Here is a 25148-nt window from a genome sequence, read left to right as displayed (position 1 = left end):
TTGGGTAAATGTCTAGGAGTGGAATTGCTGGGTCATAGTATAGATATATGTTTAACTTTTTTAGAAACTGCCAAACAATTTTCCAAACTGATACCATTTTTTACTCCGCTAGTAATGTATAAGCATTTTAGTTTCTCCACATTCATATCAAAACACTTAATGTTGTCAGTCTTTTTAATTGTAAATTATGTGGTAGTGGTATTTTGTTACGGTTTTAATTTGCATTTCTCTGATGAATAACAACAGTGAGCAGTTTTTCATGTGCTTATTGACCATTTTATATCTCTTGTGAAGTGTCAGTTCTTTTGCCCATTTTTTGTTGGATTGTCTTTATTATTCAGTTTTAGAAATAAAAAATTCTGGTTATGAGTCCTTTATGATGTGTGTGTGTACATACATGTATAGTGAGGGAGTGGGAGGAGGAGAGGAAGTGAGGGGTGAATATTTTTTCCTATTTTATGGTTTGCCTATTTAAAAAAAATTGAGGGGAGGGGTAGTTAGGTTTATTTACTATTTTTTTAGAGGAGGTGCTGGGGATTGAACCGGGGACTTCGTGCATGTTAAGCATGCCCCCTACCACTTGAGCTACACCCTCCCCCTGCCTATTATTTTTAATGGTGTCTTTTGATGAACGGAAAATTTTAATTTGAAGTCAAAATTTGTCATTATTTTCTTTTTATGTTTATTATGTGTTGTAAGAAAATTGTACCTGTATTGGGATTGTGAAGACACTGTCCCATTTTTTGTTTTTGTAGAGGCTTTATAGTGGTGGCTTTTTTTTTTTTTTTAACTTAACACAATCTAAATTTATTGCCCCTTTGTTCTGCACTCCAGGGAAGATTCCTCTCAGATTTCTTCCACTTTTATTTTTTTATTTTTATTATTTATTTATTTATTAAACATTTTTTATTGATTTATAATCATTTTACAATATTGTGTCAAATTCCAGTGTACAGCGCAATTTTTCAGTTATACATGAACATATATATATTTATTGTCACATTTTTTTCCTCTGTGAGCTACCATAAGATCTTATATATATTTCCCTGTGCTATACAGTATAATCTTATTTGTCTATTCTACTATTTTGAAATCCCAGTCTATCTCTTCCCACCCCCCACCCCCTTGGCAACCACAAGTTTGTATTCTATGTCTGTGAGTCTTTTTCTGTTTCGTATTTATGCTTTGTTTGTTTGTTTGTTTTTTAGATTCCACATATGAGCGATCTCATATAGTATTTTTCTTTCTCTTTCTGGCTTACTTCACTTAGAATGACATTCTCCAGGAGCATCCATGTTGCTGCAAATGGCATTATGTTGTCGGTTTTTATGGCTGAGTAGTATTCCATTGTATAAATATACCACATCTTCTTTATCCAGTCATCTGTTGATGGACATTTAGGCTGTCTCCATGTCTTCTTGGCTATTGTAAATAATGCTGCTATGAACATTGAGGTGCAGGTGTCATCCTGAAGTAGGGTTCCTTCTGGGTATATGCCCAGGAGTGGGATTCCTGGGTCATATGGTAAGTCTGTTCCTAGTCTTTTGAGGAATCTCCATCCTGTTTTCCACAGTGGCTGCACCAAACTGCATTCCCACCAGCAGTGAAGGAGGGTTCCCTTTTCTCCACAGCCTCTCCAGCATTTGTCATTTGTGGATTTTTGAATGATGGCCATTCTGACTGGTGTGAGGTGATACCTCATCGTAGTTTTGATTTGCATTTCTCTGATAATTAGTAATATTGAGCATTTTTTCATGCGCCTATTGATCATTTGTATGTCTTCCTTGGAGAATTGCTTTTTTAGGTCTTCTGCCTGTTTTTGGATTGGGTTGTTCATTTTTTTCTTATTGAGTCTTATGAGCTGCTTATATATTCTGGAGATCAAGCCTTTGTTGGTTTCATTTGCAAAATTTTTTTCCCATTCCGTAGGTTGTCTTTTTGTTTTACTTATGGTTTCCTTTGCTGTGCAGAAGCTCGTAAGTTTCATGAGGTCCCATTTGTTTATTCTTGCTTTTATTTCTTCTAGGAGAAAATTTTTGAGATGTATGTCAGATAATGTTTTGCCTATATTTTCCTCTAGGAAAATGTTTATGTCTTTTGTTTAAGTCTTTGATCCATTTTGAGTTGATTTTTGTATATGGTGTAAGGGAGTGTTCTAGCTTCATTGTTTTAAATGCTGCTGTCCAGTTTTCCCAACACCAGTTGCTGAAGAGACTGTCTTTATTCCATTGTATATTCTTGCCTCCTTTGTGGAAGATTAGTTGACCAAAAGTTTGTGGCTTCATTTCTGGGCTCTCTATTCTGTTCCATTGGCCTATATGTCTGTTTTTGTACCAATACCATGCTGTCTTGATGACTGTAGCTCCATATTATTGTCTGAAGTTTAGGAGAGTTATTCCTCCAGCCTCTTTCTTTCTCTTCAGTAATGCTTTGGCAATTCTAGGTCTTTGATAGTTCCATATAAATTTTATTATGATTTGTTCTAGTTCTGTGATATATGTCCTGGGTAATTTGATAGGGATTGCATTAAATCTGTAGATTGCCTTGGGCAGTGTGACCATTTTAACAGTATTGATTCTTCCAATCCAAGAGCATGGGATATCTTTCCATTTTTTAAAGTCTTCTTTAATTTCCTTCATCAATGGTTTATAGTTTTCTGTGTGTAATTCTTTCACCTCCTTGGTTAGATTTATTCGTAGGTATTTTATTACTTTGGGTGCTATTTTAAAGGGGATTGTTTCTTTACTTTCTTTTTCTGTTGATTCATTGTTAGTGTAAAGAAATGCAACTGATTTTTGAACGTTAATCTTGTAACCTGCTACCTTGCTGAATTGTTCGATCAGCTCTAGTAGTTTTTGTGTAGTATAGGGGTAGCTTTGTATTCAGGTTTATCATTCCTCTTCTTTTTAACAGCTTAATTGAGATACAAATGATGTACAATAAAGTACAGATGTTTAAGTGTAAAATTTGATGAGTTTTGACATATGTAGACACCTGTGAAATCATCACCATAGTCAAGTTAGCGAACGTAACCATCATCCCCCAGACTTCCTCATCCCCCTTTGGGGGTCCCTCCCTCCCACCCTTTTTTGCCCCTCCACCTCCAAGCAAATACTGATCTCCTTATGAATGATCCATCTTGCATTATTTTTTTGTGTGAAGTGGAAACAGGGTACATTTCCCCCCACGTATGCGTTATACAATCATTCTGGCGTCATTTGTTGAGAAGGCTCTATCCATTAAATTGTGTTGGAGGCTTTGTTATAAATTAATTGTATATGTATATGCAGGCTTATTTCTGGGCTTTCTCTTATGCTCCATTGGTCTGTTTTTCTATGCCCGCACCATGCTGTCTTAATTGCTGTAATTTTACGGTCATTCTGGAAATCAGGTAGTGTAAGACCTCCACCTTTATTCTTGTACAAAGTCATCTTGCCAGTTTTGTAATAAGCTCTTAAACTTGTATGGAAATTTTTGTTAGGAGTTTGGCTGGGATTGCATTCAATATATAGATCAACTTTAGAATTGAGGTATTAACTTAAGGTTTTCTGATCTGTGCACATGGTATATCTCTCCATTTATTTAAATTTTCTTTAATTTTTCTTAGCAATGTTACAGTTTTTGATGTGAAGGTACGCTTTTTTCATTCAGTATGTTTGTAGGTGTTTAATATTTTTGACATCATTTAGAATATTTTTACATTGTTTTTCAATGATTTGTTAATGTACAAAAAACACAGTTGGTTTATGTATACTGAACATTACCCTGTAACTTTGTTCAATTCACTTCTCTTCACAATGGGTTTGTATATTCCTTTGGGTTTTCTATCTACATAATCATATCATTGGCAATAGAGACAGTTTTACTTTTTCTTTTCAATTGTTATGCCTTTTATTTCTTTTTCTTTATTGTACTAGCTAGAAACTCTAATATAGTGTTGAATGGAAGTGGTGATAATTGGCTTTCATGGTTGAGAAGGTTGCCTTTTAGTCTTATTTTATGGAATGTTTGTACTGTGAAAGGGTGTTAGATTTTGTCAGAGGCCTTTTCCTCATCTGTTGGGATGTTGATTTGGTTTCTGTCCTTTATTCTATCAATATAATGTGTCGTGTTAATTGATTTTCAGGTGTTATGGCAAATTTGCATTTTTAGGATAAATCCCCTTGGTATGGGGTGTATAATCCTTTTGAAACATGGCTGGATTTGGTTTGCAGTGTTTTGTTAAAGACTTATGTATATGTGTTCATAAGAGATATTTGCATATGACTTTTTTTTTATTTTGTATGATATCACTGATTTTGGTATCAGTGTAATACCAGCCCCATAGAATGAATTGGGAAGGTCTTCATGAACCCTTTTTGTAGGGTGGGTTGCTATATGGGATCATTTTCCTTCAGCCTGAAGCACTTCCTTCAGTATTTATCATATTGTGGATGTGCTGGGGACAGGTTCCCTCAACTTTTGTTTGCCTGAAAAAAAATTTACCCTTTAGTTTTGAAGGCTATTTTTGCTAGATATAGAATTCTAGGTTGACAGCTTTTTTCTTGTAGTACTTTGGAAAAGTTATTCCATTGTCTTTTAGCTTCTGTTGCTTCTGATGAGGAGTCTTTCATTCTTACTTTTGTTCACCTGGGATCTTTTTTTTCCTGCTGTGTTTAAGATATTTATTTATTCTTATTAAATTCTTTATTAATTTTTTTTTCAATTTGACCATAATTTTCTAGGTGTGCTGTTTTTATATTTATCCTTCTTGGGATTTATTTAGTTCCTTGGATCTGTGGGTTGATATATTTAATCAGTTTTGGAAACTTTTGACTGTTGCCTCTTAAATATTTCTTTGCCTCATAATCTTTTTCCTCTCTCCTTGGGATTCCAGTGATACCTATTTTCGATTGATGTTGTCCCACAGGTTTTGAATGTGCTGGTATTAAAATTTTTTTTCTCTCTTTGTTTACATTTGTATATTTTCTCATTATCTATTTTCAAATTCATTGTTTTCTTCTTTGTTCTCATTCTGTTATTAATTCTATCCAGTGATGTTTTAATTTCAGACACTGCACTTTTCAGTTCTAGAATTTCCTTTTGGTTCTTCTTTCAAGTTTGCATTTCTCTGCTAATACTCTCTACCTGTTCATTTCTTCTGTCCTCTTTCCCCCAAATCCTTTAACATATTTGTAATTGATGTTTTGAAGTTCTCATCTGCCAGTTCCAGTATATACTTGTTTGTGGGTCCTGTAGATTGTTTTTTCTCTTAATTATGGGTCACATTTTTCTGCTTTGCAGTTCTAGTAATTTTTGTTTGTTTGTTTGTTTGTTTTGGGTGGGGGAGATGATTAGGTGTGTGTGTGTGTGTGTATGTATCTATGTTTTTAATTGCGGTGCTGAGGATTGAACCCAGGACCTTGTACTTTCTAAGCACACACTGTTCCACTGCGCTATTCCCTCCCCACCTAGTAATTTTTTTATTGCATAATAGACATTTTGGATGATATATTCTAGAAACTGTTTTAGGTTATCTTTCCATAAAGAGTGTTGAGTTTTGTTAGTGTAGACTGTTACATTACCAGAAGATCATCTTGATCCTGTAGAAGGTTTCTAGAGTGGATCTGTTTTGGTTTCACACTAAATTTTAAGGCATAGCCTTTAATTCTGGTACATGGTTTTGACTTGTAAGGCATGGCCCTTCTTGAGTTTTAATGGAAAATCCTTCTAATTTAGTAGAATTTAGAAGACAGATTCTGTCTTCACAGTGCCGGACAGCTGCTGAAATCTTTGCTCAGCTCTTTCGCCTCACAACAGCTGTTTTTGGCTCAGTTTCTTGTTTTTTCTTTCTTTTCCAGCTTTGTTGAGATATAACTGACAAGTAAAATGTTAAGATATTTGAAGTATATCATGATTTGACATATGTATACACTGTGAGAGGATTCTTCCCGTCTAGTTGTCACATCCAGCCATACACACCTGTGTGTGTGTGTGTATACATCCATGTATACATATATGTACACACACACACACACAATGAGAACGTTTAAATTCTACTGTTTCAGCAAATTTCGATGATACGGTGCATTGTTACCAACTGTGGTCACCAAGTAACTTAAAAGGTAGCTATGTTAAGATTGAGGAGCAGGATGAAGGGACAGGGTGGGTGAGGCTTCTGTCTGGTGCACTCTTCTGAGGTTCTTTTACAAAGTTTGGACTATTTTTGGCTGTAATTTCGTGTATTTTTATATTCTATTTCCTCATATTTCTTTGGGATTTCAGTAACATGTATGGTAGACCATTTAATACTACATAGGTCACTGAGGCTTTATTCATTTTTAAAAAAGCCTTTTTTCTTTCTTCTCAGATTACGTGGTTTCTCTTGATCTTTTTTAGGTTCACTGACACTTTCAGTCTCCAGTTTTTTATTAAGTTTATCCAGTATATATTTTTATTTCAGACATTGTATTTTTTAGTTCTATAATAGTCATATGTTTTTCTGTGGTTTCATTACTGTGCTGAGATTTTATCTTTTCACTCATTATCACTATCTTTTCCTTTAAGTCCTTGAACTTGTTTTTTGTTATCATTATTGTTATTGTTATGATGATGATGATGATGATGATGATGATGAATTCCACCATCTGAGACATCTTGGGATCTAATAGTTGCTTTTTAATTTTAAAAAATTACATTCACATTTTCCTCCTGCTTTATGTCTTATTTATTTTTTTAATTATATGTTGATACCTTGATTATGGCTTGAGTTTTCTTCTGGTACATAGTTAAATTACTGGAAGATCTTTTTGGTCCTGTCTGGCTTGGTTTTATTCTTTGAATAGGTGTGTTTTGGTTTTGAACTTAGTCTTTGGGTGTGGCCTTTGCTCCAGGTTGTAATTTCTACTCTGCAGGTGTGGCTTTACTGGCCTTATGCAGCGGGGTGCCTGAGAGTGCTCCATGAGGTTTTCCATTCCGCCTGGATTGGGACTCCAATGCGTCCTAGGCCTGCAGGACATCTAGTGTCTAGGTTCAGCTCTCAGTCCCACTGCTCCCCGCTGAGCAGGTGTGTGGGGCTGCGACACCTGTTGTGTAGTTTTGACTTTGGTAAATATTTAACATAGGTAGAAAACAAAATTAAATAAGAAACAATAACAAAAAAGCAATTCCCTCCAATTGAACAGAAACACAAACGAATGGACCTAACTACACCAAGTTGGAGTCATAATCACACCAGGAAACTACTTCAGGAAAAGAAGAGGAAGTTGGTTGTAAGTGTACGCAGTGGTCTTTAGTACTAAGTAACTGTTATTGTGAAGCGAGAGCATCTGTATTATAAGTTAGAGCACATTAGAAGTTGTATGAATCTTGTTCATAAACAAGACTTGCAACAGAAGTCTGAGCTACTTAGGGTCTACATGTTAGGCTCTAAATCCCTCTTCCAGCCAGCGTGTGCTTCTAGCCACGTTGTTAGCTTTGTGACCTTGAGTGATGGAAATGCAAATTAAGATGAGGATTCCACTTCACACACACCAGAATAGCAAAAATGAAGGAGCCTGACCATACCACCATGGGTAGGCAGTCTGGGGGAACAGGAATACGGTGGGAGGATGTATTGATTTCATAAAGCACTTTGGAGAGCAATTTAGTAACATCTAAACTTGAAAGCATCTGTCCTGTGACCCAGCAATTTCACTGTCAGGCAAAGCAGAAGGATGCGTATTCAGAATGTTCAGGGCAACCTTGATGATGGTAATAAATCATAAACGACCTAAAAGTACCTCAGTAGGGAAATGGGTAAAAAGTGCCATCTTATGTGAAGGAATAGTGTATTTAAAATGAAAGAATTAAAGCTAGGTGTATCAATATAGGTAAGTTCTGAAAATACAAAATTGAGCTTAAGACAGTTGGAGAGCACCCATATGTGTTATGAAAGTATTTAAGTATATTCTTAAAGCAATGTTATTACTTATGGTTACATAAGTAGTAAAACAATGAAATTATGGGCACTGCAAATTAATGATTATCTCTGGAGGAAGAGGGTTGAATGGTTTGTGGATTTCCCAATGTATTAGAATTTTTTTTTTAAGTAGGTGGCATATGTGAGCAAATGTTAACATTTATTAAATCTCAGTACATGGAATTTGTTATATTTCTCTCTGGAGCTTTTTTATTTAAAACTTTTTTCATAATTTAAAATAAATAAAAATACTTAAAACTAGGTTATTGTAACGTAGTGACTCTCTAGAAGAGGCATAAACAGACTCTTGTGAGAGCACCGAGGAGGCCTCAGCAAAGCCTGGTGAAAGTGGTTGTCGCTGAATTCCAGACACGCAGGGAAGGTGGGACAGCGGGCGTTGCGACCACGGAAGGCCCAGCGCCGAGGCGTCAGCTGTGAGGGACACGCAGCGTATGTGGGAGATGTAAATGGGGCGTGGTTGGGGAGTTGGGTGGGGCTGAGGAAGGAGGGCCTCAGTGGTGATGTGTGGCGGCCCCGTTTAACGTGTCCTGCTGTTGAGGCTCACAGTGTGCTCTCTGCTCCCTTTCCTCTTTTGCTGCCTTTCTTTGGATTAAGGGTGTATTGACGACTCTTTGGGGTCTTTGTGTGTCTTTCAGGCCTCTGTGTAACACATCTACTCTGCCCTCTAGGCTGTGAGCGTGTGGAGGTGCGACAGGTGTTCGTGTGTCCCTGCCTCTGCTCCACTGCCGGAGTCGCTTCTGGGCTTCCTTGTGTGCCTGCCACTTTTGATTAGATGCCAAGATGCTGTGAATTTTGTCTTGTTAGTTACTGAGTATTTTTGTATTTCTGTAAACGTTCTTGACCTGTGTTCTGGGATGTGGCTAAGTAACTTGGAAACAGTTTGATTCTGTGGGTCTGGTTTTTAGGTTTTGTTAGGAGGGACCAGAGTAATGTTGAGTTCAGGGCTCATTTTGCCCCACCTTCTGAGTACTTTGTCCAATGCCCTGAGGATTAGAAAGTTTTCACTGTGACTGGCAGGGGGAGTAACTCTCTGGCCCCGTGTGACCTTGGGGGATCCTTCCCACTAATCCCTGGTTTGGGTTCCTTTCTCACACACATGCACTGATGTGTACCTGGCTGGAGACAGCAGATCTTCATTGCTGTCTGTGCAACTCAGTCCCCTCCAGTGCCTGACGTGTGAACTTGAGCGCCTTGGCCTCCCTGGCCTCCCAAGGCTGTTTCTTCACTTTAGGAGACAGCTGGAGCCCACCACGTCCCTCTGCTGTGACCCAGGACTACTTGTCAGGCAGAAAGTTAAAGGGCCCCTCTTGTTTTCCTTCTGTCAGGGATCACTGTTCTTCATTGCCTGATAGCCGGTGTCTTCAGAACCATTTCATGTGTTTGTAAATCTGGTCCCTGTTACTTCATCTTGGCTAGAAGCAAAAGTATCAAAATCAGGTACTTGAATGAAGTTACTTGGTAGCATGGAAGATATCCATGGGCTCCCCAAGAGTGCTGACCCCTTCTTGCTTGGGATGCCTTGGGGGACAGCAGAGGCGGGCCTTTCCTGGGTGGACATCACGGGAGTCCATTTGTTTAGGGAAGGAGTTGGGAACAGGGCTTGGGAGAAAGGTTTCACAGGAAAACCCAGGCTACAGGGTGAGATCCTCAGGGCCTGCTGAGAAGGAAGACCCAGCAGAGCCTAGGCTGGAGGACCAGGTGACCAAAGGCCGGTATCTGCGGTGGGAGGGTGTGGGGATGGTGACGCTGCCAGGAGTGCGAGTGTGGGTGGTGCTCGGGGTATGTGCATCTGAGGAGGAGGTGTCATTCAGTCCCCGGCGGCACGTCCCTCCTGACGCCCCGGCTGTGTGGCGCTTGTCAAAAAGGTGTATGTTACAAAAGCTCTGGTTCACAGTCAGAATAAACAGGCCTAAGGGTCCTTATAGAGGTACTTTCTTACTTTGAAACTGTGTGAAATGCTAAAAAACCAATTTTGAATTATTTAGCTTAGTAATTATGGAATGTTAGATGTGCCAACTTTAAAAATGTAACAGCCTGTTATTTTACCAGAAAAATGGGTTTATTTGAGTGTAGCAGAGAATTGCAATTTGGGACAACCAAGTTATAGCAAAAGCCATAGACAATTCCCATAAACAAAGCAGAGGAACATTATAGAGAAAAAGGAAGAAGTTGAGAGGGGCTGTTTTGAACAAAAGTCCGTTGGAGGAAAGTGAGAGTTCAGAGTGGTAATGCTTTCTCACTGACTGAGGTTCTGGGCAACAGGAAACCTCCCTCCATGGAGGTCTGGGATTGAGGCTGAGAGGTAGGGTGAGGGCTCCCCTTCTTGCCTCCCAATTCCATTTTATTTTGTTAAATTTTTATTTATGTATATATTTATTTTTAAATTGACATACAGTCAGTTACAATGTGTCAGTTTCTGCTGTACAGCACAATGTCCCAGTCATGCACCGGCTCCATTTTATATGAAGTTCCCTTTGTTCTGTTTCACAGATGTAAAAAGATTTTCCCATTTTAGGTTATAACACTTACTTATTCCTGGTTTACTAGCACAACTTGGAGGCCTCTTTCTGTTAGATTTTTCTGTAAAATTAAAAAATAGACAAATGTGCAAAAAAACATAATGAATACCCATGTACTCATCTCCCAGCTTCAACAGTGATCAGTACTTTGCCAGGTGCTTTGTTTTTTTTTTTTCAATCTATCCGGTTTTCTCTCACACTTTTAAAATTTGTTTGGTTCTTGTTTTTTGGTGGAGTGTTTTAAAAGTAAATCCCAGAAATAATGTTATTTCACCCATACATACTTCACTTTTTTCCTCTAACAGATAAGGGAAGTCTTTATTTTTAAAAACATAGCCAGCATGTCATTGTCACAACTAAGAGAATGACAGTAATTCCTTAATGTCATCTAATACCAGCCCATATTCAGATTTCCCCAGTAGCTTCAGAAATATCCTCTTCCAGTTGATTTGTTTTAATTGGACCCAAACAAGATCTAAATATTACATTTGATGATTATGTCTCTTAGCCTCTTATATTCTTGAACTGCTACCCCTCCTTATTGCTAAGTATAAATTTCAAAAAATAAAATCATGACTTTCATGCAGATACGAAATGAACAGCCCTGGGCTGTGCTGGCCCATGTTCTTGCTGCAGGCCTTGGTGTCAGTCATTTCTCCAGGGAGTGCTGATCACTTCATTTGGAAGTGGTTCTCAGAGACTACACCTGGAGCACTCTGGGAGCCGTGAGGGGTCACCAGTGAGCCTTCTGGTCATCTTGTGACCAGGATGTGTGTGTGTTGATGGTGATGGTGTGTGGTCGTGGAACGGCTGCACAGAGACTCTTCTCGTGTCCTTGAATTGCAGCCGCTGGCCCGGCCGACCAGACACAGAGCAGGTGCGTATTGTCAGTACTGATCTCCTTGGAACAGGCAGGGACGAGGGAGTTTTAGGTCCTCAGTCATGGAATGTTCTGATAATTCGGGTGCTAATAAAGATCATGATTTTTGTTTTCCTTTTCCCTGTCATTTTGGTAAGTTAACGTTACAAAAGTAGAACTTAAAGTAAGTTTTTTTCCTGTTATTTTTCAGGTGAAGAGATTATAAATTGTCCACTGAATGAAAAAATTTTTCTTCAAGTGGCATATATTCCAAGAAAAAATCCCAAATGTTGTATTTTGCCTGAATACAGAATTTAAACAAGGAGTTTCCACAGAAGGTAAGATAATTTTCTTTTTTGATTCTGCTTTATTGTGTATTTATACACGTATTCTGTATAAGTGAATGTTCAAAGATGGATGACAGCAAAAATTGTAGTTTTGAAGATGTGCGTATGGTTTCCTGACTTTTGCGGGTTTTGATGCTCCTGTGTCTGATTTTGAGATGCTGTGTGTGGGAAGGTTACTTGGTCTCTCCAAGCCAAGGGAAGCCCAGTAAAAGGGGCGGCCAGGCACATGCAGGGAGGTCTGTGCGCGTGTTCTGTCGAGGTTGCCATCCCCAGCGCAGTCCACATATAGGTGGAGAGGGAAGAAGGGACTTGTGCCCCACAGAGTGGATGCTCCTCCAAGGCTCTCCTGTTGCAGTCCAGTTAGATGTGGTTCAATGACATGTATATAAATTATTCTGAGCACGTATGTGCATTAAGAATTAAGCCAACTCTTCAAAGGCCAAAAGAGAAAAAGAAAAGAGATAGTATTGTGGTAGAATTCTTTTGTTCCTTGCTGAAGAAAATATAAATTGTTTTCAGAGCAAAGAATATTCAGTGTAGGCCCTTGGGATTTCTATAGATTAAATTTAAGCAAACTTGAATGTACATTCAGGACACACACAGACCATTGTGAGGAGAGTTGGCATAGTTAGATGCCCTAAGGGCTGCAGGTATTGAATAATCAGATGCAATATATATAATAATGTGTGAAATGTTTGAAGAAATACAAAATAGAATAAAAATTCATAATGAAAATCAAAGTATGAAAATGAACCAACTAGAAATTTCGGAAATAAAAAAGAAAGTTGAAATTAAAAACTCGCTGTAAGTGGATTAAACAGATTAGACGTAGCTGAAGACAGAGTTAGGGAACTGGAATATATCCCTGAAGAAGTTATCTAGTTTGCAGCATTGAGAGGTGGGAGATGGAAAGTGAGACTGAGAAACAGAGGGTAGATAAAAGCGTTCTGAGTGTGTGGTGGGGCCCCAGTATGGAGACTTGAAGAGAACAGGAACAGGCATTGTTCAGAGTACTGATTGCTTTGACTTTTCAGAAATGAACGAAGGAGATAAATCCATAGACTCAGGGAGCTCTAGGAAGCACACTGTGTCCTAACCTGTATAAAAGTGTAAAAGGAAACCCATGCCCGCACACTGAGATTTTATAGCACCAAAGCCAAGAAGCCTGTGAGCCAGAGGTAAAAGACAGAGTCCCTACAAGGAACATGTGAGGCAGAGAGAAGATGTCTCGTTAGCATGAATAGAGCCCAGTAGAGTGTGGAGTAATTCCTCAGAGTGATGAGAGAATATAAATTTTAGTATAGAATTGTGTATCAGGTATATTTTGCAAAAAAACAGCAATGTTTTTATGTTTTTGATAAATGTTAGGCTAGGTTATTTGGACTACCTTCTATCCTCCCCTTCCCCACTCTACAGAAAACAGCTAACGTCGTGTTAAAGAGAAAATCAGAGGACTGACAATACAGCAAGGAAGTTTTAGGCCACAGAGTAACAGAAAGAACCAGAAAGGTAATTTAAGCACCATAGGATGGAATCTTCCTTTGCCCTAGGGTGTTGCTCGTCTGGACAAAGTGGAGCGTGGACGTCAGAGGCCTTGTCGGCCTCTGAGGTGAAGTGAAGATACACAGTCCTCTCGGGTAGAGGATAAAGGGGACCCTCCCCGTATTAGGTGGGGCTCTGAAGGTCTGTGTCCGCAGAGTCAGGGTGAACTAGAACCATCCTGCCCCCACCTGGTTGTCTTTTTACTAAATGTAGCAGGAAAAATGGGGAAACCTGTGTCTGCAGATTAGATTAGCCTTTGTGAGGAGTTGTACCCCAGGTTCACGCTGCCTGGTAGTTCAGAGAAATTGAGCATGAATTGAAGGTTTTCTGGTTTGGTAACACCTTCAGGCATCCTGTGGGACCAAACGTAAAACCTTTCTGGAGGAAGTTACAGTCATCCTAGAATGCAGAAAATTCCTATGGGTATTTTTTAAGGGCAGGGATTAGTACACAGGCAAAACTGGCCCGGCACACAGGGAAATAAGGCACCAGGCACGGGAAGCCGCAGCACAGGCCTCGAAGGCGTCAGACTGGGGGCTGCCAGGGACAGAGTGGTAACTAAGTGCGCTCTCTGTCTTTAAAGAGACACTTAAGGAAATGAAAATATCCGCAGGAAGCAGTAAAAGGCGATGCGTAATACTTGAAAAGAACCAGATATAACTTCTTTATATAGAACCAGTATAAAGAATTTCTCACGTGGTTTTTTTAAACATATATATATATATATATATTTATTGAAGTATAATCAGTTTACAATGTTGTGCCAGTTTCTGGTGCATAGCACAATGTGTCAGTCATACATGAACATACATATATTGGTTTTTATATTCTTTTTCACCATAAGTTACTACAAGATACTGAATATAGTTTCCTGTGCTATATAGTATGAGCTTGTTTATTTTATGTATACTCATATGGGTTTAATACTGAATTATATAGTAAAGAGATAATCAGTGAACCAGAAAGTAGGACAGGAGAAGGCACCCAGAATGAAGCACAGAGAAAATGATGGAAAATATAGGGCAGAGGGTCTAGTTCAGTGGTAGAGCACGTGCTTAGCATGCAGGAGGTCCTGGGTTCAATCCCTAGTGCCTCCATTAAAAAAGACAATGTAGAGTAGAGGTTAGGCAGCATGGAGGATAGCACGAGAATGTCTAATATATGTTAAATGGGCATTTTATAAAAAAAAGAGAATGGGGGCAGATCTATCATTCGAAAAGATAAAGGCTAGAGATTTTCAAGAATTGGTGGAAAAAATACGTTGAAAAAGACAGATGAATCATAAGCAGGATAAATTAAAAGCAAATTTCCAGCTGGTTGAAGAGAGTAAAGCTGCAGAGCTGCAGAGACAAAGAGGGACCCTGAAATGAACCAGAGGAATGAGGTTAATGAACAGTGGTCACACTGAGCTTGCTTCTCAGCTGTGGCCGTGGAAGTCAGGGGCCAGTGAAAGAATAGTATCTTTATTGTCCTAGGAGTGAGCAGTTGCTAATTTCTAACTCTGTGTCTGACAAAAATATCTTTCAAGAATGAGGTGGAGATGAATACACTTTTAGGAAAACAGAAACTGAGAGTTTATCACTAGCAGTCCTTTACTAAAGACATTTCTAAATGTGCAGAAAGTAGTGATCCTAAGTGGAAGAACTAAAATTCGAGAGAGAATGAAAAGCAAATCTAACATTCATTGTTTGTAGTAGATACAGCGTCTTTTGAAGGGAAGTCAGGCCAGAATCACGTGAGGCATGAAAGCAGCACACACGCTGAGAGACGGAGGGTGAGGAGCTGAGGCGGTCAGCGTCTGTGTGGTAGCAGGGCTTGGGAGAGTGCGGGTTAGTGTGGACTTTAGTACGTGCACAGCGCACAAGCTCTGAGGAGCCACAGTAAGAACAGAAACAGTGTGCAGCTTCCAAAGAAGTGGGAGAGCGCCGGGAAACTTCCTGTATTCTTATTAAAAGAAACTTTCAGCAGCCCTTATGTTTGATAATATACTGAAAGCTTTCTCTGAGAAAGTGGGAGGGAGACAGGGGTGCTAGCTCTGACTGCTTCTGTTGAGGACTATGATGGAGATTTTAGCCAGCCCAATAAGTGAGGAAATGGGGGAAAAGATAAGAGATTGGAATGGAAGAAACAAAACCGTTATTATTCACTGATGATGTGAACAAAGTTTTCTTGTATGTAAAAAGTCCAGAACAATCTACAGGTAACAGTCAAATTAATAACCTTTTAGCAAGCTGCTGGATCCAAAATCAGCTTATAAAGATGAATTGTCATATCCCAGGAACAAACACATTGCAACAAAAAAGCTATGTGTATAGCAGCGTATACATCAGAAAGTACCTGGGGACACATCTGAATACAAGGTGTGCAGGGTCCATAGGGCGAGCACTGTGCATTTTGAAACTGAAGAAAGGCTTGAGTGAGTGGACAGCTCCACCCTGGTTTAGGGTTAGAAAATGCAGTGTTGTAAATATTTCAGTGTCCTCCAAACTGGTCTAGAAATTCATCGTTATCTCAATCAAAAAACCCAAGGGCTTGCACGGGAGGATGGGGATAGGGAGGGTGGAACTGACCAGGTGACTTTGAAATGCTTGAAAATGAAAGTGTCCTTGAATAGTTGAGACAGTCTTGAAGACCTGCAGTTCATTCCACATGTGCAGACCTCACTGAGACATGGCTTTGAAGGCCGGAAACGCTGGTGTTGTTGGTGTTGGTGGGGTGTCCGTCAGTCCTGGTTTTTGCCTGTGGTGCTGGTTTTATTAATAGCGTGTCCTTTCATCATGAGTCCCCTTGGAATCTCATTCTGCTATTTCTGGAAAGGCTTGGCTGCACTTTTGGGTTTTAGTGTTTGTTTGTTTGAGTTTCTCACATTTTCCCAAATGTAGAACTCCAAGTCAAGGAATAGTATCTGGTGATAGTAGAGAAAGGTTGCTTCTCTCCGGTCAGTCAGGGCAGTCAGGTGGGAGCACTGGGCTGGCCCGCGAGGACCCTGGGCTCCTCACCTCTGCTGTGGTCGTAGTGCTACAGCGGCAGCTGTCCTTCTACGGCCGGGAGAGGCGGGTGCGTGTTAGGACTGGTGGAGCAGGGGAGGTGACACTGGTGGGGCTTAACAGTGTGTGTGAGTGACGTCACCCCCCTTCCTTTACTTGCCCAGAAAGTGCATTTTTTATATGCCAGACGTATTACTCAAGTCCCATAACCTTTTGAAGAAAATACGGTCATTTTATAGGTGAGAAAACTAAAGCTCAGGGAGGTTAAGAAGCTTGCTCTAAGTGTATTAAGGCCCGGACTGAGCTGCTGCGGCCGACGTCCCAGAGCTCAGTGGCTGAAGCACACTTCTCCCAACCCCGTGCCTGGTCTGCTCGCAGCCTTCCTGGGTGGCAGCCCCTCTTGGAGGAGGTCCAGTCTGAGTTGTTCCAGTTCTTGCTGTCCCCAGGAGGAGGAGGGTCCTGGAGACCCCGTGGCTCACAGCAGTAAGGCCTTGACGTCCCAGCGTTACTTCCACGCCCACCCAGGTGCCCAGGGCTTCGTCACGTGACTACAGCTAGTTGCAGGGAAGCGGGGAAAGCTCCGCTTAAGAAGGGTGGCCAAGTACCCAACCCAAAACGCTGCCATTGAAGGAGGGCGAATGAAGACTGGGGACCAGCAGAGTCCCTGTCACACCTGTTGCGTCAGTTGGGTGGGAGTGTGCACCCAGCCTGTGCTCCCATCTGTTGGCTCCCTGCCCTGCTCCTTGGCTGCAGCTTGCTGCCCCCGGGAAGAGTCGGCCTTTCAGCACTTCCGCCAGCTTTGTCTGCTGCTTGATGTGGTGAACCCCCCGGAACTTTGACCCAGGTGTGCAAGGGGCTGTGAGCACTGCTCCTGTCCTAGAGGAGCTCGCCGTCTGCTGGGGACAGGCACGCTCACTGCCATCTGGGTAGGCCCTTCGGAGCGCTGCCCTGCTAGAGCCTAGCCCTGTTCTGGAGGTTGGTTCTGGCTCTGACAGGGCTGGAACTGTGTTTCCTGAGTCTCAGGTGGGTCAGTATAGACAATATAAAGCTATTCTTTTATAATTATTTAAACTTATCTTTACGTTTATGGCTATTTCTTTTCACTTCCGATTTTGGATTTCTGTTCATCTGTTCCTCCCCTCACTGGACTGTGCCCAGTGTAGACATGGTCTCATTTGTTGACTGACTGATTGTATAAGTATTTACAGCTTTCCACAGATCACATCGTGGTTTTTTTTTTTTTTTTTTTTAGACCAAATAGAATTCCAGTGGTATGTTGGTGAACATTTACAGGTGGCTCTCTGGGGGAGTAAAAACCCCCTGGCTTTTGTTGCTTTCTGCAGTGCAGATGCTTCTGTCACATCCAGTTTGAGCTGCCAGTGTGATGGCAGAGGGAGAAGCGCACAGTCAGCTCCTGAAGCAGGTCATGCCTCTTGGGCCACCGCTGAGCCTGTCCTCTGCGTACGGTGACCTCGTCTGTTTCCTCCTTTCCTCTGCAGTTGGGACCTTTGAGGAGAACGTGCGCCCACCCCGATTACGGGCTCTGCACAGGGTGGCTCAGTTAACCCTCACAGCAGCTCTAGGAGGTGCTCCTGTTCCCAGTTCACAGGTGAGGACACCAGGGCACAAGAGGTCATGTCACGCTCGGGTCACACAGCAGAGTCAAGACTTTGGTCATAAATCTTAAAAAAAAAACAAAACAGCAGCTGATCTGTGGCCGGATAGGTAATAGGATTCATTTCAGATTATGATTTTCTCTTAGCAACAGTCTCTATCACAGTGTTCTTTTTTTGAAGGGCTCTGTTCATGAAACTGCAAGATCATATGAGCAGCATTTCTCTTTGGAAGCTGCCTTCTGTCTGATGGTTATGCTCACCAGAAAAAGTAAATAAAGAAGCAGAACTTGGAGTTCCTTCAGTTTGGCTGTTGGATGAGAATCTGGAGGATGTTGGTGATGCTTTGCTTGGCATCCTAGGTAGACTGTGGGAAAACATAGTCAGGATGTGACAGAATTCCTGGGCTGTGTTGATATTGCAGGTATAGCCAGAGGTGTCTCAAGTCAATGAGCTAGTTCATGTGCCAGTAATTTGTTCTAAAGATGCTGGCAGAGGTGGGCCTCTGGGTCGTCTCGGGAAGGAGGATTAGCCTTCCTGTAGGTGAGGGCCCACTAAGAGTACTGGCATGTCTGTGGAGGGCAGCATGTAGTTGCTGGGACATGGGAAGCGGTTGGAAAAGTACACAGCATTACCTGAGTGACGGTTTTGAAACTGGTGTAAACAGTGAGATTAGCTGTGACTAAACCAGTACCATTGCGGGGAACTCTTTCAGGGATGCCACCAATGTGACTATTTCATAAAATGCGTAGATAGCTGATGGAAGTGCAGAAATGCTGTTGCACAGAGATCCTTGGTTTACACGGAAGTGTACTGGTGTGGGCTCCTGGTGTGTGGTCGCTCTCAGTGAGTGATCTGAAGAGTAGCCAGGTGTCACTGGTAATGTAAATAGAAGTTCTCAGATGCTGGTCTGTAATGCTGGTGAGATAAGCAAAGGCGAACTTTTCTCAAACTGTATTTTTTCATTGAGGTGTTATCCTCAATCCTGAGGTTATGGCTTTCTCGTTTTGATGTTTAAAAAGCCATTGTCTGGAATGAAGGTGATTGTAGATGTTAGTTTACCCTCTGCTCCTTTATGTCTACTTTTCTTTCTGTCTTTCTCTCCTTTCCTCCCTCCTCCTTGTTTGGCAAAGTGAAAAAGTTGGCAACCCTTTGTTAGCTTTCCAAATTAAAATACTTACCAGCCTGCAAACTCTGAGTGTCTTGGGACGACCGAGCTGTCCCCTTGAGCAGGTGAGTTGGTGGATTGGATTCTGCATGTGGGATGGGTTCTCAGAAGCCCTTGAGTGTCTCACTCTTCTACAAGGTGGAAATCCTTACTAGGCTTCCTGTTTTATGATTTAAGGGTAAATAAGTAGATGTTAGCTTATTATTTCAGACGACAGAAGTTAGAATAAGTGAGCAACATGATGCTGATTATTTGGGTTTAATTTTGGTTTTATTTGTTGGCCGAGATTTGCTCTCTACTTAGCCTGTGACGGAGTACGTGGGCTGAGTGGCTGTCCCGACCGTGAAGGGACCTCCAGTTGGGGCTGACACGCGGACCCAGTCCACGTCTGCGGTGCTGGTGTCCCTCAGAGCTGCCGCACGGCGGGCCGGGACATCTGCGAGCAGGACTCACACCACCTCCTACCCTCCCTCTGCTGGGGACACCTCACTGTCCTTGGAGGGCCCTCCAGCCTCCCCATGGCTGGCGCTGTCACGTGTTCAGTGTGCACCCTGTTGTGTGTCTGTGTTTCTGCAAATGCATGCTGTTGTTTGGTGTGTGTGTGTTTTAAATTAAATAGATGGACCGTATCATGGACCTGATTCCATTTCTTACATTTTCCCGTTTGCCCATCCTTTTGAGACTTGCCATCGAGTTTGCCCTCTACCTGTGCATGACACTCCCCAGGTTCGCTTCCTGTGCTGCCTCCTCGTCCTCATACATGGCCCCCTGGTTTCTTTGGGGTGTCCTGGTGGGAGTGGGTCACGGGGCACGTGGACAGACATGGGTGGTTTCCTGAGCGATGTCACGATGCCTTCGTGTGGCCACCCACCTTCTCTCTGGTTGGGAGTGTATGAGGTCCCTCCTGCCACCTGGCCTGCCAGCACTTCTGATGATCCAGTCAATCCTGCAGGCGTGAATTCATGTATGTATTTAGTTACCTTTTTCAAAGAGTCAGGTTTTAGTTAATCTCACTTTTTAAATTTTCTATTTCGTTGATTCAGGTTATTATAGTTACTCTTTCTTTTTCTTATGTTCTTAAGTTAATTGCTTAGTTTGTTTAGTTTTAATCATTCTCATTTCCTGGCAAGTGTATTTAAAACCATATTCTTTTCTTACTGCTTATGGCTACATCTTACGAATTTTGATATGTAATATTTCCATTATTATTCAGTTGTGAGTATTTCTTTTTTTTAAACATTTTTTATTGAGTTATAGTCATTTTACAGTGTTGTGTCAAATTCCAGTGTAGAGCACAATTTTTCAGTTATACACGAACATACGTATTTTCATTGTTACATTTTTTTTTGCTGTGAAGTTGTGAATATTAATCATTTTTTTAAACTGTGGGTTTTTTAAGGATATGTTTGTCTCAGACAGATAGGATTTCTTTTGACAGTTTTATTAAGATATATTTCATACACCATAAAATTCACTCATTTAAAGTATACAATTCGGTGGGGAGAGCGTAGCTTAGTGGTAGAGTGTGTGTGCTTAGCATCCACAAGGTCCTGGGTTCAATCCCCAGTCCCTCCATTAAATAATAAATAGATAAACGTAATTACCTTCCCCCAAAGTAAAATAAAATATTAAATAAAATAAAGTGTATAGTTTGGAGGAGGAAGGGTATGGCTCAGGGGTAGAGTACATGCTTAGCGTGCACAAGGTCCTGGGTTCAATCCCCAGTACTGCCATTAAAAATAAATAAAAACCTTACGAAAACATGTACAACTCAGTGGATTATAGTGTATTCACAGAGTTGTGCTGCCATTATCATGATCAATTTGAGAACATTTTCATCACCCGCAAAGAACCCTTGTGCCCTTTACCAGTCATTCCCCATCTCCCCCAGCCCTCCCGTCCCCCTGTCCTGGACAGTCACTAACCTGGTTTTCCTCTGTAGGTTTGCTCACTCTGGTCGTTTCACGTAATGGTACCCTGCACCATGTGGTCTTTCATGATCGACTTCTTTCACTTAATATATCTTCCAGGTTCATCCAGCTCTCAGTACATAGCAGTGCTTCACTCTTTGTCATTGCTGAACAATATTACATTGTTTGGTTAGATCACATTTTAAAAATCCATTTTTCCTTTGATGGACATTTGGGTTCTCTCCCTCTTTTGGCTTTTGTGAATAATGCCGTGGTGGACATTCGTGTCCTGGTTTATGTGTAGACATTTGTCTTCCTCTCTTGAGTGTGCACCTGGGAAAAGAATTGCTGGGTCATGTGGTCACTCCATGTTGGATCATTTGAGGAACTGCCAGACTTTTGCAAAGCAGCTGCACCATTTCACATTCCCACCAGCTTCTCCACGTCTTTGCCAACACTTCTCACTATCACTTTTTATGATTCTATCCATCCTAGTGGCTGCGAGGTTGTACCTCATTGTCGTTTTGACTTACTTGCATTTCTCTGATGGCTGATGGAACTAAGCATTTTTTTCATGTGCTTATTGGCCACTTGGATATTTTCTTTGGAGAAATATTTATTCAGATCCTTTGCTCATTTTAAAATTTGTCTTTTTATTATTGAGTTGTAAGGGTTCTTTATATATTCCAGATACAAGTCCTTTATCAGATACATGATTTGCAAAAATTTTCTTCTATAAACATTTTCTCCCATTGTGTGGGTTGTCTTTACACTTTCTTGAAGGTGTCATTTAAAACACAAGAACTTTATTTTTGAGGAAGTCCAATTTATATTTTCTTATGTTAATTTTGGTGTCATTCCTAAGAAACTGTTGCCAAATCCAAAGTCATGATTTAGCTGTATTTTTTTCTTCTAAGGATTTTATAGTTTAAGCTCTTAAATTTAGGTCTTTGATCTATTTTGAGTAATTCTTCATATATAGTGTATAGGTAAGGGTCCAAATTTATTCTTTTGCCCACTGACATCGATGGACAGATCTGGACAGTACATTAGTAAAGCAACAGAGATCCTAAGTGACACAATGGAACAGTTAGAATTAATTGATATTTTCAGGACATTACATGCAAAAAAACCCAAGATACACTTTTTTCCCCAAATGCATATGGAACATTTCCTAGGGTAGACCACGTACTAGGACACAAAACAAGCCTCAACAAATTTAAGCAGATAGAAATTATTTCAAGCATCTTTTCTGACCACAGCTGTGTGAAACTAGAAGTTAACCACAGAAAGAGAAATAAGAAAAAAAAAAGATTACACGGCGACTAAACAACATGTTACTAAAAAACCAGTAAGTCAAGATGAAATCAAAGAGGAAATTAAAAAAAATCTTCAAATGACAATGAAAACACAACCATACAAAAATCTATGGGATGCAGCAAAAGCAGTCCTAAGAGAGAAATTCATAATGATACAGGCCTTCCTCAAAAAATAAGAAAAATGTCAAATAAATAACCTAACATACCACCTAAATTAGAAAAAGAAGAGCAAACAAAATGTAAAATCAGCAGAAGGAGGGAAATAATAAAGATCAGAGAGGAAATAAATAAAACAGAGATAAAAAACAATAGGAAAAAATAAAAAAACCCAAGAGCTATTTATTTGAAAGGGTAAACAGAATCAGCAAACCTCTGGCCAGGCTCACCAGGAAGAAAGGAGAGAGGACCCAGGTAAACAAAACAAGAGATGAAAGAAGAGAAGTAGCTACTGATACTGCAGAAATACAAGTAAAATTTAAGACTACCACGAACAACTATGTGGAAACAAATTGCACAACCTGAAATAAATGGGCAAGTTTCTAGAAACGTATAGACCACCAACACTGAAACAGGAAAAAATAGATAATTTGAACAGACTAATCACTGGAAGTGAAATGTTATCTGTAATAGAAGAAAACTCCCTGCAAACAAATTCTTCTGTGTGCAGATATCTAATTATTTATTCCAGCATCATATACTGAAAACACTGTTCTAACCCCATTGAATTGTTTTGGCACCCTTGTCAAAAGTCAATTGACTGTAAATGTGTTTTTTTTTTTTCATTTTTCAGCTTTATTAGGTGGAATTGTTACAGTTTAACTGCACATATACAACATATTGCATGTAAATATGTATATACAATATACTGCACATATACAACATATTGCATGTAAATATGTATATACAATATACTGCACATTTACAACATATTGCATGTAAATATGTATATACAATATACTGCACATTTTCTTTTTTAGTTTACAGTTATGTACTGATCATTATTTCTAAAAACAGTTTAGAGATTTAGGTTTTTAGTGAGTGTTTATTTCTTGGCTCTCAGTTCTGTTCTATCAATCTGTATGTCGTTCCTCATGCCAGAGCCACAGTGTCTTGGTTACTGTAACTTTGTGGTAAATTTTGAAATTGGGAAGTCCTCCAACTCTGTTCCTTTTCAAGACTGTTTTGTCTGTTCTGGATCTCTTACATTCCCAGATGGACTTTAGCATCAGCTTGTTGATTGACATAGGATTTTTAGAAACTATCCTTGAGATATTAATTTCTGTGTTGTGTTGGGGAACACAGTCTGCAAGATGAAGGTCTTTTGGAGTATATTGAGGCTTCCTTTTTTGATTTAGTGTGTGGTTTATATTTGTAAATATTACTTGGTGTGTTCAAAAAGAATTTGGATACTTTGTCCTTGGGTGTAAATTTTGTGTTTCTTTAATAGTTTGAGCTTATTAATAGTATTCACATTTTAAAAGCTGCAACTGTAAGAAATAATACAGAGAGATTCCATTATACACTTTGTCCAGTTTCCCACTGTGGTGACATTTTGCAAAATTATAGTGAAATATCACATTGAGGAATTGACATTGGTATAGTCCACTGGTCTCATTTACAGTCCTTAGAGTTATTTGTATGGTATGTGTGGGTGCTTAGTTCTGTACAGTTTGCCATCTGAGTAGGTTCTGGATCTACTACCATAGTCGAAATGCTGAGCGGTTCCAAAGCCACGGGGATTCTTGTGTTGCTCTTTAATGACCCCACTCGTGTCCCTCCCTCCACTTACCCCTTCCTGATCCCTGACCAGTGGCAGCCACTAGTTTGTCCCCCATTTCTAAAATTCTCTCATTTCAAAGACGTTCTGTATAAATGGAATCATACAGTATGTAACCTTTTGGGATGGACTTCTTTTGCTCAGCAGTAATTCCCTGGAGACTCATTCAAGTTGTTGCAGGTATCGATGGTTTGTTCTTTCTGCTGCTGAGTGGTATTCCATCATATGGTTGGACCACGGTTTAAGCACTCATCTGGACTGATTCCAGTTTTTGACTATGACAAGTTAAGCTGCTGTGAGCATCCATGTGCAGGATTTTGTTTGAACTTAAGTTTTTTTTCTCTCTCTAGGATAAGTGCCCAGGGCCAATGCAGTTTTCACTTTTGGATTTCTGTCTGTTGCTGCAGTAAAGGTTATAGAGGTTGAACAGGACTGTGAGTGCATCTGTGTCTTGTCTTGTTGTCCCTTTTACCTGTATTACATTCCTCTTTGCCTCTAATTTTGTCTTAACTTTTAGTTTGTCAGATGTTAAGATTGTAGCTCAGATTTCTTTTGGTTCACATTTGCCTTGTGTATGTTTTTCAGTCTTTCTGTTTCTACCTGTCTCAGTTTTTAAAGTATGTTTTTTGCAGTAAACAAATTGTTGGGATACTGGGCTTATATAAAATTCAATCTGAAAAATATTTTTATTGATTAGTTTATCCCGTATACAATTATTGAAATTATTATGTTAGTGCTAATTTAGATATTCAGTTTTTTTAGTGACATTTGTTAAAAAGGATTATACTTTCCCCATTGAATTGCTTTGCTACATTTATTGAAAGTCAGTAGACCATTGTTCACAGCAGCACTGTTTGCAATAGCCAAGACATGGAAGCAACCTAAATGTCCATCAATAGATGAATGGATAAAGAAGTTGTGGTATATATAGACAATAGAATACTACTCAGCCATAAAAATAATAAAATAATGCCATTTGCAGTAACATGGATGGGCCTAAAGATTATCATATTAAGTGAAGTGAGAGAAAAAAATACCATATGATATCACGTATATGTAGAATCTAAAAAAATGACACAAATGAACTTATTTACAAAACAGAAACAGACTTAAAGACATAGAAAATAAATTTATAGTTACCACAGGG

At 40.0% G+C, this 25148-nt stretch overlaps 1 protein-coding gene across 3 annotated transcripts in view; it reads left to right on the top strand.

Annotated features, from left to right (window-relative positions):
• PPP6R2 (protein phosphatase 6 regulatory subunit 2) overlaps positions 1-25148 on the top strand; it is a 68357-nt gene that overhangs the window by 6524 nt on the left and 36685 nt on the right. For 2 of the 3 annotated variants that reach the window (XM_031463550.2, XM_031463556.2), the window contains exon 2: positions 11550-11676. The gene's annotated coding sequence lies outside the window, so the exon portion shown is untranslated. Of the gene's footprint in view, positions 1-11549; positions 11677-17713; positions 17824-25148 lie in introns of all 3 variants that reach the window. The other variant, XM_064491326.1, reaches the window with a different exon arrangement.

Source organism: Camelus dromedarius, chromosome 11, assembly GCF_036321535.1.
Source record: "Camelus dromedarius isolate mCamDro1 chromosome 11, mCamDro1.pat, whole genome shotgun sequence".
Taxonomy (NCBI): Eukaryota; Metazoa; Chordata; class Mammalia; order Artiodactyla; family Camelidae; genus Camelus; species Camelus dromedarius.
This window is presented reverse-complemented; position numbering and strand designations above follow the sequence as displayed.